Raw genomic sequence first — 5,876 nt, 5'->3', positions numbered from 1 at the left:
GAATAAACACTCATCGTGAGAATAACACATCCAGCATGGAAAATATTAGCCACCCGTTACCGTTCCGCGAGCGAAACAAATACACAAAGAGAAGTTTATTTTGAAAATTAGAGATGGCATGATACGTCTCCAACGTATCTATAATTTATGAAGTATTCATGCCATGTTTATAGCAATTTTATATGGTTTTGCTATGATTTTCACGGAACTAACCCGGACTGACGCTATTTTCAGCAGAACTACCATGGTGTTGTTTTTTGTGCAGAAATAAAAGTTCTCGGAATTGGACGAAACTTTTTGATGATTTTTTTGGAACAAAAGAGACCCCCAAAGCTTTGTGGGAGGGCCAGAAGAGCCACGAGGAGGGCTCAACCCACCAGGGCGTGCCTGGTGGGCCGTCCGTGCCTCGGTGGGTTGTGCTCACCTAAAGGCCCATCTTACCGTGAAACCGACGCCCAAAAATCCTATAAATAGAGAAACCATCAGAAGTTTCGCCGCCACAGGCCTCTGTAGCCACCGAAAACCAATCTAGACCCTTTCCGGCACCCTGCCGGAGGGGGGAATCATCTCCGGTGGCCATCTTCATCATCCCGGCGGCCACCACGATGAGGAGGGAGTAGTCCACCCTCGGGGCCGAGGGTTTGTACCAGTAGCTATGTGTTTGATCTCTCTCTCTCTCTCTCTCTCTCTCTCCCCCTCTCTCTCTCGTGATCTATATCATGGGCTTTGTTAATATAGTTGGATCATATGATGTTTCTCCCCTCTATACTCTTGTTATGATGAATTGAATCTTTACCCTTCAAAGTTTTATCTTGTCGGATTGAATATTCAGAGATTAGAACACATGATATATGTCTTGCAATGTGAATACTTGAGGTGACAATGAGGTATCCTATTAATTCACTTGCTATGTGTTATGGCATTCAACTCGCGTATTCCCGTGGTGATATTGGGCTAATCTATGCATAGGGGTTGATGCACGTTTTTCTCCGACGGAAACTTTGGGGTCTCTTTATAGTTCTTTGTGTGGATTGAGTATTATAAATATGAATTTGCTTTGGTGTTGTTCTAGTACGAACTCTAGGATAGATCGAACGGAAAAATAGCTTTGTGTTATTTTAGTACGAACTCTTGAATAGATCGAACGGAAAGAATAGCTTTGAGGTAGTTTCGTGCCCTACAAACAATTCCTATCCTTTGTTCTCCGCTAACAGGAACTCGGAAGTGATTCTTTATTGCACTTTTGAGGGATAATCATATGATCCAACTATGTTAGCATTGTTGAGAGGTTGCACTAGTGAAAGTACGGACCCTGGGCCTCATTTTTAAGCATTGCAATACGGTTTTTGTGCCCGTTTACTACTTGCTACCTTGCTGTTTTTATTTATTCAGATTATAAAAATATATTTCTACCATCAATATTACACTTTTATTACCATCTCTTAGCCGAACTAGTGCACCTATACAATTTGCCATTGTATTGGGTGTGTTGGGGACACAAGAGATTTCTTGTATTTGGTTGCAGGGTTGTTCAAGAGAGACCATCTTCATCCTACACCTCCCACGGATTGATAAACCTTAGGTCATCCACTTGAGGGAAAATTGCTACTGTCCTACAAAACTCTGCGCTTGGAGGCCCAACACGAGTCTACAAGAATAAAGTTGCGTAGTAGACATCAAGCTCTTTTCTGGCGCCGTTGCCGGGGAGGTGAGTGCTTGAAGGTATATCTTTAGATCTTGCAATTGAATCTTTTAGTTTCTTGTTTATCACTAGTTTGTTCTATAAAAAAACTATATAAAAATGGAATTTAGGTTGCATCATATTATTGATCATCTTTATAATATATTTATTGAAAATGATGGATCGGAAAATTGTGCTCAATTGTTAGAAGAAGAAGTCAATAAAATGTTTGGCACAAAATATTTGAATGATGAGCATGATTGCAATGTTGTTAGTATGAATTCTTTGAATATCCATAATGCTAATGATATGCAAAGCCATAAGCTTGGGGATGCTATATTTGATGAAGATGATATTTTTAGTCCCCCAAGTTTTGATGAGAAAGTTTATTATGATGAAAGCTTGCCTCCTATTTATGATGATTATATTGATGAAAGTGGATTTGGAGAGGTCATGACTTTATTTAATGATGATTCCACTATGTTGGAAGAGGTTTCAATTGATTACGATTACAAAGTTGCTATCTATGATGATTATGGTGATGACATGTATGCTATAAAGGATAATGATAACCATGAATCTTGTCATCATGATTTTAATTTTCACTCTCATGATAGTTATTTTGTTGAGTTTGCTCCCACTACTATGAACGAGAATAAATTTGCTTATGCGGGGAGTAACAAAATTTTATGCTTTTGTGTCATGAAAATAATGCTTTATGTGATGGTTATATTGTTGAATTTCTTCATGATGCTACTGATAATTATTATGAGGTAGGAACATATGCTTGTAGGAATTGCAATAATATCAAGTTTCCTCTTGATGTGTTGAAAATGTTGAAGTTATGTTTGTTTTGCCTTCCTATGCTAGATGATTCTTGTTCCCATGAATTATTTGCTCAAAAAATCCCTATGCATAGGAATTGGGTTAGGCTTAAATGTTCTAGTCATATTCTTCATGATTCTCTTTTTCATGTTTCAATTCTTATCTTTTATGCGAGCATCATTGAAATCATCATGCCTAACTAAAAGGCATTAAAGAAAAGCGCTTGTTGGGAGACAACCCAACACTTTTACCTACTATTTTTGTGTGTTCACATGATTATGCTACTGTAATAATCATGTTTTATAGCTTTTTTTCAATAAAGTACCAAGTAAAGCCTTTGGGATCATGTTGGGTGATAGTTGATTTGACCCTGCTGAAAAATAGAAACTTTTGCACTCACGAAAATAAGTCTCATTTTTAACAGAAGAGTTATTTTGAGTTGATTCTTTTTGCAGAAGTTTAATATACAAATTTATCACGTGGTCATGATTTTTTAATAATTTTTGGAGTAGCAGAAGTATGGTAGTTATCTAGATCATTACAGACTGTTCTGTTTTTGACAGATTCTGTTTTCAATGCATAGTTTGCTTGCTTTCTAGTTTCTATGGCTTATATTGCTCAATATAAATTGTGTAAATGATATGATACAGTAGGATTTCTGTGGAAACAATTATGAATCTTGTCTTTGACAGTACCAAGGTGAAATGGTTTGCTCTTTATCATACTATCCTATCTCACGAAGTTCCGTTAAGTTTTGTGTGATTGAAGTTTTCAAGTTTTGGGTGAGATATCGATATGAGGAGAATAAGGAGTGACAAGACCCTAAGATTGGGGATTCCCAAGGCACCCCAAGGTAATATTCAAGGAATATCCAAGCAACTAAGCTTGGGGATGCCCCGAAAGGCACCACCTCTTTCGTCTTCAACATTTTCGGTAACCTCACTTGGAGCTATGTTTTCGTTCGTCACATGATATGTGTTTTGCTTGGAGCGTCAATTTATTTTGTTAGGATTTGCTTGCTGTTATTTATAATAATGTTTTGCACCTTTTATTTCAATAAAAGTGGCATTGATAGCCTTTGCCATGCTTATCATGCAAGTATACATGTTTCTATTTGAAAACAGAAAGTTTACCGATGTTGCAAAAATTCCCGAGGAAAGTCAGAATGTGATAAGATGTTGAAACTTTTTGCATAATAAGCTCTGATAAATTTTCTACAGTGTGGTAGAATTTCATAATGTTTGGAGTTGAATAAGTATTGATACTCTTGCATTCTTTGCAGACTGTACTGTTTTGGCAGATTGCTGTTATGTTTGCATTGTTTGCATATGCTTGCTTGTTTAATGATTCTATTTGAGGATAGGAGTATTAAATATTCAGAGGCATTTAGTATGCAATGTTGAATAATAATTTTAGTGATTTGCTACAGTAGAGAATGATAAAGTTTTTGCATTGGTTTATACTAACTTATCTCACGAGTTCTTGTTGAGTGTTGTGTGGATGAAGCTTTTGAGATTTAGGAAACCGTGATATGAGAGGAATTAAGGAGATACAAAAGCTCAAGCTTGGGGATGCCCAAGGCACCCCAAGATAATATTTCAAGAAGTCTCAAGCATCTAAGCTTGGGGATGCCCCGGTAGGCATCCCACCTTTTTTCTTCAACAATTATGGGTTTGTATTGGTTGAGCCTAAGTTTTTGCTTCTTCACATGAGTTGTGCTATTCTTAGAATGTCATTTTAGTTTTGTTTTGCTTGATGTTTTAATAAAATACTTAGAACTGAAAGTTTTTAAATAAAATAGAGTCCTCAAATAGTTGCCAGAGAGGCTAGGTAAGCGGCACTCACATCCCGTCAACGAAGCTCTTTTCTATGGAATTGCTCTAGTGCTTCACTTATATGTTTTTGAGCATGGTGGGCTTTAGTATTTTTGAAGAAATTCTCTCTTGCTTCACTTAAATTAATTTGATAGAAATAAATATTATGCTCATGATCTTCACTTATATTTGTTTGAGCTTATCAAAAGCAACACATGAAAATTAGTCCCAAAGTGATAAATATCCAAGAAGGATATAATAAAAACTTTAATGAAGATCAATGGAAAAAATAAACTTGATTCCTTGTAATAGTTTTGAGATATGATGATGTGATATGTCAGTCATGTTGATGAGTAATTATGCTTTAGTAAGAATATTGGTGTTAAGGTTTGTGATTCCCTATGCAAGCACGAAAGTTAATAGTTATGCAATGAAATTACATCCTACTTGTGGTGCATTATTCGGTGTTAATTATGATCAATGCTCTCTTATGAGATTATTCGTTTCTTGGTTGGTCGCTTCTCAATCTTTTGCTAGCCTTCATTTTGCACTAAGTATGATCACTACTTGTGGATCCAAAATCCTTTAAACCAGTTTTGCCACATGAGTCCACTATACCTACCTATATGCGGTATTCTTTTGCCGTTCTAAGCAAATTTGTATGTGCCATCTCTAATTTTCAAAATAAATTTCTCTTTTGTGTGCTTGTACCACTCGCGAGGTGGTGAGGAGTGGCCAATATTTTCCGTGCTAGATGTGTTATTCTCACGATGAGTGTTTATTCACTTGTCATTGCATGAGAGTAAGGCAAAGGTATTAGGGATGCCCAGTCCTAAAATGAAAAATGAATTTACTTTATGTTGTCAAATAATAAATTCCTTGGAAAGTGTTGGTATGGAGGGCACCCGTGGATACGGTTAGCCATGGAAATTGAAAGAATGGTGGAAAAAGGAATAAACTTTATTTTCTTTTTGGGAACCGCCTATGATATATCTAGCATAGAAAGTGTTCGGAACTCTAAGTCATTTTCGTTGGTGGGAAAAGCACACCTTCCAAAACTAAGTTTTTCGCTTTGAGCTCTGGCACCTCTACAAATCCCTACTTCCCTCTGTGAAGGGCCTTTCTTTTACTTTATGCAAATTTTATATTTAATTTGAGTCTCCATATTCTCTTATAAAGGACCAACTAGGGGGCACTATGATCGTACTTGAGCATTGGGTGTAGCTAATATGCGAGTGTGTTTCATGAATGGATCAATAATTGAGCATGATGGGCTAGGGATAACTTATTTTAGCGTTGATATTTTGAAAGACATGGTTGCTTGTTGATATGCTTGAGTATTTAAGTTTCATGTCAAAACTAGACTATTGCTTTGAACCATATAAAAGTCCAAATGTCCATGCTACAAAAGAAAAGAGTATATGATGAATATGATAGGTAGCATTCCACAACAAAAATTCCGTTTTCAATTGCTACATTATCATGATAAGTTTTATGAGAAAGAGTTGTTGTTATGATACTAGGAAAAGTGATTGAAATTATCATTGATCAAACTT

This window comes from Triticum aestivum, chromosome 5D (assembly GCF_018294505.1).
Source record: "Triticum aestivum cultivar Chinese Spring chromosome 5D, IWGSC CS RefSeq v2.1, whole genome shotgun sequence".
Classification (NCBI taxonomy): domain Eukaryota; kingdom Viridiplantae; phylum Streptophyta; class Magnoliopsida; order Poales; family Poaceae; genus Triticum; species Triticum aestivum.
This window is presented reverse-complemented; position numbering follows the sequence as displayed.